This window comes from Dendrobates tinctorius, unplaced genomic scaffold (genome assembly GCF_039654945.1).
Source record: "Dendrobates tinctorius isolate UK_male_01 unplaced genomic scaffold, ASM3965494v1 ptg000028l, whole genome shotgun sequence".
NCBI lineage: Eukaryota > Metazoa > Chordata > Amphibia > Anura > Dendrobatidae > Dendrobates > Dendrobates tinctorius.
The window spans coordinates 4,940,001-4,952,537 of record NW_027361696.1 but is presented as its reverse complement, the minus strand read 5'-3'; the positions used below and the strand labels follow the sequence as shown (position 1 = coordinate 4,952,537).

Sequence of the window (12,537 nt, the reverse complement as noted above, 5' to 3'; positions counted from 1 at the left end):
ATCCAGAGTCCAAGGAGGAAAAGCCAGAAGCCAGGGGAGAAGATCCACGGGCAAATGTGAGTAACCCCCAACTTAGTGCTAGTGCCCCCTCCTGGACCCCTATCCCTGAAAATTTTGCTCCACTGATTCCTGATTTTGTTCCCCAATCAGGAATCCAATTCAAGACTGCCAACTTCAGGGAAATAGACTTTTACAAATCAAGTCAAATGTCAGTCTTATGGTGAAGCAAATAAACTTGTACGACCTGCAATTTTTTGCCAAAAACTCCAATTCATCATTTTCTACTTGGAGTCCCGTTGACTCAGTGAATGAAATATTGGGGACTGGTCCTTCACATGGGGATTGTGAAGAAACCGGAAATTCGCCAATACTGGAGTACTGATATTTTTATCGGTGCACTTAGGAGAAATTGCCCAACAAATTTTAGGATCCATTTTATCCTGTTGCCCATGTGAAAATGAAAAAAGTGAGGCTAAAAGAAAATTTTTGTGAAAAAAAAAATTACTTTTTCATTTTTACGGATCAATTTGTTAAGCACTTCACTACGCATCTAGATAAGTTCCTGGGGGGGGGGGGGGTCTAGTTTCCAAAATGGGGTCACTTGTGGGGGAGCTCCAATGTTTAGGCACACAGGGGCTCTCCAAACACGACATGGTGTCCGCTAACGTTTGGAGCTAATTTTCCATTCAAAAAGTCAAATGGCACTCCTTCCCTTACAAGCCCTGCCGTGCGCCCAAACAGTGGTTCCCCCCAACATATGGGGTTTTAGCATACTCCGGACAAATTGGACAACAACTTTTGGGGTCCACTTTCTCCTTATTACCCTTGGGAAAATAAAAAAAAATTGTTGCTAAAATATAATTTGTGTGACTAAAAAGCTAAATGTTCATTTCATGTTGCTTCTGTTGCTGTGAACACCTGAAGGGTTAATAAACTTCTCGAATGTAGTTTTCATCAGCTTGAGGGGTGCAGTATTTAGAATGGTGTCACTTTTGGGTATTTTCTGCTATAGACCCCTCAAACTGACTTCAAATGTGAGGTGGTCCCTGAAAAAAAACGGTTTTGTAAAGTTTGTTGTAAAAATAAGAAAATCGCTGGTCAACTTTTAACTTAACAAAAAAAAAAAAATTTGTTTCCAAAATTGTGCTGATGTAAAGTAGACATGTAGAAAATGTTATATATTAACCATTTTGTGTCACATAACTCTGGTTTAACAGAATAAAAATTCAAAATTTGAAAACTGTAAAATTTTCTAAGTTTTCCCCAAATTTCAGATTTTTTCACAAACAAACGCTAACATTATCGACCTAAATTTACCACCAACATGAAGCCCAATGTGTCACGAAAAAACATTCTCAGAATCGCTACGATCCGTTGAAGCGTTCCTGAGTTATTACCTCAAAGGGACACTGGTCAGAATTGCAAAAAAAAATGGCCAGGTCATTAAGGTCAAAATAGGCTGGGTCGTGAAGGGGTTAAGGAGGGGTTTTGGATGCAGAACCACCAAATATATGTCCCTGAATCAACTCAACTTTAAGTCCTCAAATGTGTTCATGATTCTAAACTTGTTGGACACCCTGGAGTCATGAAAATGCAAGAACTACTACTACGTTGTTTTTGCTAGCCTAATTGCAGAAAGGACATGAGAGAGTACGGTAGGTTTCCTCCTGTTTAACAAGACGCCACCTCTAGGACTTCAACCTCTTCCAGTTACATCTACGTCTTGGAGATCAATCGCAATGGATTTCATCGTGTTCCTACCTCCAGCTAAAGAAATAATCCTTGTGGTGGATCGGTTCACAAAGATGGCCCATTTTATTCCAACTAAAGGGATTCCTACTGATGAACAAACAGCAGAATTAATGGGCGGAGAGTTGTTTAGGCTGCATGGAATTCCTAACAATGTCATTTCTGATAGAGGTGGTTCAGTTTACAGCGTTAGGAGTTACTGTCAATTTGTCTACTGCCTTCCACCCTCAATGCAATGGCCAAACAAATAGGTAACCACCCCTTGTTGAACAATACCTGTGCTGTTTTATTTCTTATCTACAGGATGACTGGGTGGACTATTTACTAGCAGCAGAATTTGCATATAATAACTCCAAACAGTTCTACATCCCAAATTACATTTTTTGCCGATTACGGCTTGCATCCAGTATTTATTCCTAATCTTCTATTTCATACTTTGGTTCTTGCTGCTACAGACTTAAAAAATTGCAGAAAGATCATAAAGAAGTAATAGAGATGTTCCAAAATGCCCAAGAAGATTAGAAAAAAAACAAAAAAACAGCAGATAAACATCGCAAAGCCCCTTTTACCCTTCAGGTCAGTGACAAGGTTTGGCTTTCTACAAAAAAAAAAAAAAAAAAAAGTCTGAAAATGAAAGTACCATCTTCTAAATTGGGTCAAAATTCATAGCAACATTTCAAATTTCTGCACAAATTATCCCAGTTGCTTTCCGTTTAAAACTTCCTGGCAACCTTAAAATTCACCCTGTGTTCCATGTGTCCTTGCTCAAGCTATTCATGGTGAAGAAGAGTATATTGTGGATAAAATTCTGGACTCTAGAAGATTTAGAGAAAGACTATAATATTTGGTGCCATGGAGGGCTTACGGACCAGAAGATAATTCATGGGAGCAGAGATTTATTTTCTTCAGGTACGCTCTGTTGAAAGGTTCCCCCATCAAGGTCAGGAAACCAACTGATGCGAGGGAGAGGTACCACCCTTTCATCCTGCAGGTTTCCTGTTCTTGAAGGGCGGATCCCCTCTCTCCGAGGTACTGTCATGGGTGAGAGAAAAAATACAAATGAACTTTTTTGGATTTACCAAATGGCTGCAATGAAAACTTAAGGGATCCAAATACTTTCCATACCCACTGTGTGTATATTGCATAATATATACACACACTAAATTTCTGTACCCACTGTGTGTATATTGTAATAATAATATATATCACACACACATATACACACACACTGCACAGATTTACTTCTCCTGCCTGTATATTGGGTGTACAGTGAGCAAAGTATTTGATATACTGCCGATTTTGCCCCCTACAAAGATTCAAGAGGTCAGTAATTTTTAGAGTAGGTACACTTCACCTGTGAGAGACAGAATCTAAAAGGCGGAGGCGAGGAGCGTCGGTGCGCAGACCGGAGGCGAGGAGCGTCGGTGCGCAGGCCGGAGGCGAGGAGCGTCGGTGCGCAGACCGGAGGCGAGGAGCGTCGGTGCGCAGACCGGAGGCGAGGAGCGTCGGTGCGCAGACCGGAGGCGAGGAGCGTCGGTGCGCAGACCGGAGGCGAGGAGCGTCGGTGCGCAGACCGGAGGCGAGGAGCGTCGGTGCGCAGACCGGAGGCGAGGAGCGTCGGTGCGCAGACCGGAGGCGAGGAGCGTCGGTGCGCAGACCGGAGGCGAGGAGCGTCGGTGCGCAGACCGGAGGCGAGGAGCGTCGGTGCGCAGACCGGAGGCGAGGAGCGTCGGTGCGCAGACCGGAGGCGAGGAGCGTCGGTGCGCAGACCGGAGGCGAGGAGCGTCGGTGCGCAGACCGGAGGCGAGGAGCGTCGGTGCGCAGACCGGAGGCGAGGAGCGTCGGTGCGCAGACCGGAGGCGAGGAGCGTCGGTGCGCAGACCGGAGGCGAGGAGCGTCGGTGCGCAGACCGGAGGCGAGGAGCGTCGGTGCGCAGACCGGAGGCGAGGAGCGTCGGTGCGCAGACCGGAGGCGAGGAGCGTCGGTGCGCAGACCGGAGGCGAGGAGCGTCGGTGCGCAGACCGGAGGCGAGGAGCGTCGGTGCGCAGACCGGAGGCGAGGAGCGTCGGTGCGCAGACCGGAGGCGAGGAGCGTCAGCCAGAGATGGGCAGTGTGGTATGCAGGCTATGACCTTAAAGACATTGTAGTTGGTGATAATCCAGGACATGCATGTTGTGAACATCTTCGTTAAAAGCACCAGGGCAGAAATTGTGGCCAGGTCTGCAGTATCATGCCATCTGTTCTGCCAACATGACTCAGCTTAACTCTCCGCTATAGAGTCAGCCGTACCTACACCAGAAAGAGCCATCTGCTGTGTCTACAGCTGCATGGACCCTTATTAATGCTGGAGTTTATCTATTTGCCTCTCAATATTGCTGAGAGAAAAGGATCGGCAGGAGGCTGAGAACTTGACTGACGGATACGGGACTGAATGGACCTTCACTCCCCCATAAACAAATCGTGACTCTGGTAAACCTAAACCCTAATAAAGTACAAAACACACAAGGTTTGAATGTCAAAATGGCCACAGCTTTCTTTAAATCACTGGATTATACAACCATAGTTGAAGTCAGGTGGTGTCATCGGTCGCAGGGATTCCCACAAACTGTGATATCCCAGCTGTCAGACCTACTTTACCAGGCCAGATAGCCGAAAGCATTACCATATGAAATAATGCAGGCCGGCCCCCCATAGCCGAGCCTGTTCACCACCATGAGATTGTACATTTTTAATTAGATCAGATTAGTCCACCGTAATTTCCTGCAACTTCCACCTGACTGATAATTCAAAGAAAAGAAATAAAGCCATATTAGACATTATTATCATGATTATTATTTTTTATTTTATTTTTTTAATTCAATGGTATGAACCTATAAACTAGGGCCCCGCATACATTATAAGAAGGGACTTAAACACAGCTGACCTCGGACTCGCAAACAGTCATCCTACAGCGCTCGGGAGAGGAAAAACACCCTGTGGAGGAAACCATGGCTGTAGGACTACCCTTCCCTTGGGCTTAGGAGGGTTTAGCAAAGGACTGTTTATATGCGTAATAGAATCAGATATGGAATAAGGCCTGTTTCACAATTCAGTTGTTTCACGTCAGTCAAAATCCGCCGTTTTTAGAAAAAAAGCGGATCCGCCTTTTTTTTGGCGGATCCGTTTTTTTTTTCCCCATAGACTTGCATTAGCAGCGGATTTTGACTAATGGTCGTCCGTTGCATCCGTTTTTTTGACGGATCCGTCTGAATTTTAGCATCTACCGGCTGGAATAGACTGACAACGTAACTTTTTTTCCCAGAGGCGGACCGCTATTTTAAACTGTGCATGCCCGGAACATTTTCTCTTTCATGCATTTTAACCCTAAATGGCGTTCTGAAAGCTGCGAAAAAAGTCTCTCTCTCCCCTGTCCCTTTAAATTTTATACACTCGCGGATCCGTCCACAAAACGGATCCGGTACATCCGTTTGTTCCATAGTGGAAACTGATCCGTTTTTCACACTTTGGTGGATTTCAACTGACGTCAAACAACTGAAGTGTGATACAGGCCATAGGATATAAAACAGTTAATAGGACAAATACAATAATACAGGCATCACCATACAAGTAGCGCGTAAATAACTGTAGAAATGATTGTAACAGGGCGGGCAGGCGGGCAAATGTTTCCTGTTGTCCTCCGGGTAAAGGAAAGAGTTAAAGAGATAAAGGAATCCCACCCGCTGATAAACTCCCCTCCTCCAAGAATGCAACCAGCACACATCCTGTGCTCCACCTACAATGCAGGACCCTTTACTAAAAAACTACACAGCTCCCTCCCCCAGTCATGTACCTCCCTGCGCCCATGAGCTTCGGGGGTCTAAAATGGAGCATCAGCCGTGTCCTCTCACCACCTTCCAATCCAGCCTCTCCACCAGCACATTACACCTATAGATGCTTTATTGTATAAGACTGAAAAGCTCAATTTGATCACTAAACACAATGAAAATTCATTTCAGGGTTCAAAACCGCAAATCCATGACAAATGCTGGCCCATGAAGATGCCAAATACCAGCTCTGATTGTGCACCGACATCACGTCACAACAGCACAGGGGCCTCGGAGAGAGAAGGTACCCATACGGCGGGAACGATGCCTACACAGGAGGGGAGTATAAGCTTTTTTATTTTATTGGGGCCAAACATTTTAGATCAAGAGGGGGTTGTCCAAGTAGTGGACAACCCCTTTAATACATTTGATCAAATCTGGGATCTGGACAAAAATCAAAAGCTCAAGCCCTCGACCATTATGTTGTGACAGAGCCCATTTAGGGGATAGGTGTGATGTGATGCCTCCAGAACTTCACTCAGGCACACTGCAGAAAATTACTCCAATAAATTGCCTCCGGGTGAATTTTTCCATCTCAACATGGTCCAGAGCTACCAGTCATGTGCCCAGTACAAAAACGTTCAGATTTTGGCTACACAACATCTTGCACATGAAGCTTCAATGTGTTTAGCGTACTGGTGCCTTTCTATCATAGCCAGTAGAACATTTGTCAGTTCTGCGAGTCCTTACCACACACAGGCGGCGAGGGTCGACGGTGGAGAGACAGGTGGCGAGGGTCGACTGTAGTGATGACCCTGCCGTTGGTTCACAAATTTTCTTTTCTTGGGATCTTCTGCCACACACTAACCACTGCATCGGCAACACCTTATACGACCCGCCATACACTGGGAACACCCTACCGTATACCACAAACAACCCACAAGGCCCGCAGTACACCAGGAACACCCCACAAGACCTTACATAAATTGGGAACACCCTACAAGATCTCACTCCATATTTAGCACAAAGCTTAAACATTTTAGCATATTTTTTTCATATACTAGGCACCACACTCAGAACACACGAGATCCATCAGTAGACAAAAATAGTTTTCATGATATAAATGAAGTGTGGGTGACCTGAGGCTGCGATATGTGTGCGATACATTTTGATCATAGTGATTGATAGTAGTTATTCGATACCGTCCGATATATGCCATTACTGCATCATAGTGGGAGATTCAACTTCATACAGCAAACTAAAGGTGAGCAGCGATCAGTAGTACTGTGGTCTGAAGTGGCTTAGAACATAACAGAAGTCTGTCCAGTGTAAACTAGATATCAGTAAAAGTATTGATGAACAACACGCATATTATACATCGTCATAATGCAACCCCCTGCCAGACATCTGCCATCTTTACAGTTCATCACATGTGAGCGAGCGCCTTGAATAGAAATGTGACAATCTGTGTTTCGGTAAGAGAGCGGATTGCAACCCTCACCCGCGTAGGAGCAGAGGAACAACGCGCAGTACATGCTGGGTTGGCATCGCCTCATTATCAGAGTTTGGCATTAATCAAATCCAGTATGTAAAAGACCAATGCTGATTCAATGAAACGATCAGGAGCCGCGAGATGATGGGCACTAATAATACAGAGAAAAAGCTTCCACTGAAAGGAAGAAGCACAATCTGCTCGCCAGAAAGACAATGCCAGCTGGAAGGAGCAGCACTGACCAGAAGATGGAAGAAAAGACCATCTCGTGCTGCAGCTGCTGCCTACCATACTGGAAAACAGGAGACATCAGCGCCCAACAGTGCGATGTCCGATGCCAACTCCGGAAGATCCAGACTCTATACTTAGAGCTTTTATAGAGAGCAGAAACCCAGCGATTGTTACACGGAAAACAGATCACTGGAATCCACGTGTCAGATCCAGTACCAGAGAGCAGGCCTCTGTTGAGAAGCTTTCCTCCTGAACATCAGCAGTCTTAGTCCTCACATGTACCTCGCCCCTCTATGATCACATGGTGATGAGGTCTGGGGTCCAGTGATCCTCACAGTCTTTCCTACCACATTCTGCCCCATCTAATTTAGTGATGATTTGGTGATATGCAGGATATTCTCATTCATCTCCATGCAGAATGTTCCCAAGATCTGATCCAGTCCGGTAGTACATTTGGACATTAAACATCGGTATCACACAAGAGAATCGTAAATACAGACTGAGAATGAAGAAAGAGACTACAGACTACACTACCTGGAAAGGACAAAAAATGGAAGCCGCCCTCCAGCCACCATTCATGAGGCAGCAGGTGCTCAAAATCCCTCGAGTAACTGCAGAAGACTTGCAGCAAGATTTGGTGACATGTTAATACTCAAGAAAAAAAGGTGTGTACAAAAATGTCCAGAATCGCCATGAATAATTTTCAAATATTAGAAATACATTTTATTAAAGCATGATTACACAGGATCACACAAACAAGGTACAGACCACGTTAAAAACAATTAAACCATTGAAGATATAAGCCATAACATCTGAAGGACCGGTTAGGTACCTTGCAGCCATCTCCACTGTGTGCACCAGATAACGCAAAAATGAACAAGTGACAATCAGCCAATAGTCTAAATGAAGTAAATTACCCCAAAAACAGACAGAATATTTAAGTCCAGTGGCTAAAGCTGCAATGGGAGAACCCCAATAGAGCAAATGCAAAAGACCATAAACAATGGGGTCAGTTGAGCTATAGATTTAAATATAAAAACTATAGCATATGGTAAAAGCCATTTAGGGGTAAAAGAAGGTGGCAAAAAAGCCTGTAGGTGGATGCGGAGATACAAATACCGGTCAAAGCATGGTGTGTGGAGAGAGGAACCCCACGCGTATCGCCACTAAGTGTGGCTTCCTCAGGGAAAAAAGTGGCACCAGGCACTGAAGTTTCAGTTTGAACAGTATGGCACAAAAAAAATGCTACATGTCTCAATTTTTCAACTCCAAGATGCAATCTCTACTGTTCCAAAAGCACATGAAAAGTTGGCTCCAATATGCCCAAACCATAGAAATAACCACAGAAGCTCTGTGGTGCAAAGAAACATAACTGGATCTTTTCTATGGATCAGCAGTGTCAGCCTCCTCTGAAAAAACAACCTGCAGACAGCAAAGCACGGCGGGGAGAGGCGATGCCTGCAGCAAAGCACGGCGGGGGGGAGAGGCGATGCCTGCAGCAAAGCACGGCGGGGGGAGAGGCGATGCCTGCAGCAAAGCACGGCGGGGGGAGAGGCGATGCCTGCAGCAAAGCACGGCGGGGGGAGAGGCGATGCCTGCAGCAAAGCACGGCGGGGGGAGAGGCGATGCCTGCAGCAAAGCACGGCGGGGGGAGAGGCGATGCCTGCAGCAAAGCACGGCGGGGGGAGAGGCGATGCCTGCAGCAAAGCACGGCGGGGGGAGAGGCGATGCCTGCAGCAAAGCACGGCGGGGGGAGAGGCGATGCCTGCAGCAAAGCACGGCGGGGGGAGAGGCGATGCCTGCAGCAAAGCACGGCGGGGGGGAGAGGCGATGCCTGCAGCAAAGCACGGCGGGGGGGAGAGACGATGCCTGCAGCAAAGCACGGCGGGGGGGAGAGACGATGCCTGCAGCAAAGCACGGCGGGGGGAGAGGCGATGCCTGCAGCAAAGCACGGCGGGGGGAGAGGCGATGCCTGCAGCAAAGCACGGCGGGGGGAGAGGCGATGCCTGCAGCAAAGCACGGCGGGGGGAGAGGCGATGCCTGCAGCAAAGCACGGCGGGGGGAGAGGCGATGCCTGCAGCAAAGCACGGCGGGGGGAGAGGCGATGCCTGCAGCAAAGGTAGAGCCTGGTCATGCTAGCCAGAACACAAGACACCAATGGCGGCATCATCAGATGAGAAAGTGTAGTAAACGGAATCTCTTCAGGACGTCCTCAGATTCAACCATAATGAAGAGTTAATGGTCATAATGACACGCCAAGCCCTACAGACTTATTTATCCGCTGCCATAAGTCCACCTGCACAATTTGATCGTACAAATGTGGACTCTTAGGCCTCTGTTACACATCAGTTTTTTGTGTCAGTTAAAATCCGCCAAGAAGGCGGAAAAGCGGATCCGTTCCTAACTGATGTGAATGGATGCCAAAGGATCCGTTTTTTGACGGATCCTCAGAATGAAGAATTTTAAATGAAACGCTGGCCGAGGGAGAGAGGGAGAATATTTTTTTTTTTCCTCCGCCAGAAAGGATTTCAGGTTTAATTTTCTCCCTGAGTTCCTTTCTCCGGGCATGCGCAATGGAAAATGCGGATCCAACAACAAAAAAAACGTTGCAAGGTCCGTCCAGGCATGCCGGCGGACGAAAAAAATTTGGCGGATCCTCACAAAAACGGATCCAACAGATGGCCATCCGTCAAGATCCGCCAGTAATGCAACTCAATGGGGAAAAAAACGGATCCGCAAAAAAAAAATGGCGGATCCGTTTTTTTCAAAACCTGGCGGATTTTGACTGATGGTCAAAAACAGAAGTGTGAAACAGGCCTTATCTGCTGCCATATGTACAGGGTGGGCCATTTATATGGATACACAAATAAAATGGGAATGGTTGGTGATATCAACTTCCTATTTGTGGCACATTAGTATATGGGAGGGGGAAAACTTTTCAAGTTGGTTGTTGACCATAGCGGCCATTTTGTATCCAACTTAATTTTGTTTTCAATGGGAAGAGGGTCATGTGGCACATCAAACTTATTGAGACTGTCACAAGAAAAACAATGGTGTGCTTGGTTTTAACGTAACGTTATTCTTTCTTGAGTTATTTAAAAGTGTCTCTTTTTTTACAGCCATTGACATGTCGCAGAGGTTGACACGTGAGGAGCGGATAGAAATTGTGTTGAGGTTTGGTAAACGCAGTTCTCGGGTCATTGCAGCAGATTTCAATACAAGACACCCTACGCAAGAAAACTGTCACCTTATTTAGGTGTATCCATATAAATGGCCCACCCAAAAAAGTTTGCCTCATCACTGAACATAATGTTCTCTGTAAACTGAGGGTCCTGTTCCAATTTTTGATTTGCCCATTCTGCAAATTCAACGCGCCGATCTGGGTCACCAACCATTCCTATTTTATTTAGGTGTATCCATATAAATGGCCCATCTGCACAACATGAGGAGTTCATGGGAACGGTGAGATACATCAGCTTCACCACATAACCATATTCTCTGTGCTATTTACTGTCTGAATTTTTTCATAAGAAATGCAGAATTTAGAAGACTTAATAATGGCACTTGCATTATGTCTCAGGACTTTGCACATCAGCTGTCTGCATCTCCAAACTAAAAAAATGTTAGTGGGACCAAAATAGATTTGCAGACAGCAGGAACAGATTTATTACAGATGGTTACCAAGGTAGTTGAGCAATACAGATTACAGAGTGAAGCTGCATCCCCAGCTTCATTAACACACAAAGTCAAAATAATTAAATGTAATCCTCAGATTTTATCCCTGGTCTAGAATGGACCCTACAACTTTCCGAAGCCTTGTCCATCACACAGGAGATATGTACACCCGCATGTCTCAGTAGCCTCATCTATTACGTAGGAAATGTGAACACCCGCGGGTCTCAGGAGCCTCGTCCATCACATAGGGAATGTGTACACCCGGTGGTCTCAGGAGCCTCGTCCATCACATAGGGAATATGTACACCCGGTGGTCTCAGGAGCCTCGTCCATCACATAGGGAATGTGTACACCCGGTGGTCTCAGGAGCCTCGTCCATCATGTAGGGGATGTGTACACTCATGAGTCTCAGGAGGCTTATCTATCACATAGGAGAGGTGTATAACCGCGTGTCTCGGGAGCCTCATCTATTACATAGTGGATATGCACCCGTGTGTGTCGGGAGCCTTGTCTATCACATAGTTGCTGTGTACACCCACGTCTCTCAGAGGCTTGTCTATCACATAGGGGATATGTACACCTGCGTGTCTCTGAGGGAGGGCCAGAGCTGTAGTCATGGTCGAGGACGCCTGGGCTTCTAGGCCCTGGCCTCCCATCACATGAAAATAATGTCCATTAGTCAGCATACCAGTGACTTCAGGTCCAGCATCATCAGGATCTCTTCTGCGCCACTGAAGGCTGTCTGCAAACGATTTTGCATGGATCTAGACACAATCCATTTCAGCTTGAAACTGTACAACTTTACTTTTTTCATTCCTCAGCACATCCAAGTATTTCACAGCATTAGTCACATGTCCAACATTACACATTTCTTCCTCTTTCCCTGTACTTTTCTCACTGTCACACAGCACATTCCGGGTCAGACCGTATCATGCGGTTCCTCAGCATCCTCCCTGTTTAGCTCTGCCACGGTTAGACACTTCTCTGCCTGTTTCGCCCCAGACATCAGATCATCTGTTCCCAAAGTTTGTTGCCTTCTGTACTGTCATAGCTTCTCCTGTGGTACTTCCTATGGCCTCCAGCACATTACGGGGACCTACCGCCTTTAACGGTAATGCAGCATCCTCTGCGTACACTCACTTTGGTTGGGGATTTCCTAATCCGTTTCGCCCCAGATCTGAGGGCATCAGTCCATGCGATAAGTTGCCACATCATGGAGTCTCCTGCGTCCCTGTACTTTCCTGGCCTTTCCTTCTGCTCCTGCACCACACTGCTGTAACCCACTGTAGTTCTGTCTTGCTGCTTTCCAGGCCTGTTACTGCAGATGGCTGGGCTCTTCACTTATAACGTTGCGTGGTCATTGCTACGATTCTGGACACTTAAGTCCGTGCTTTAATCATGCAGTGATTGGGCACCAGTGGCTGTCTGACTGTAATCAGAAAATCCCTTCTTTCTTAACAGATAAAAACATAGGAGCGGTCAACTGCTGTTAACTATATACCACTACAGCATAAAATGCCCCATCTAGTGGCTGAATTTAAGTACTACACTTTTCCTAGGAAAACTATGTACATAGCAGCAATAATA

General features: G+C 46.2%; 1 protein-coding gene across 1 annotated transcript in view; it reads right to left on the bottom strand.

The window, feature by feature from the left end:
- Positions 1 to 12,537, bottom strand: part of LOC141085047 (opioid-binding protein/cell adhesion molecule homolog) — a 225,731-nt gene that overhangs the window by 168,378 nt on the left and 44,816 nt on the right. The window lies entirely within an intron of this gene.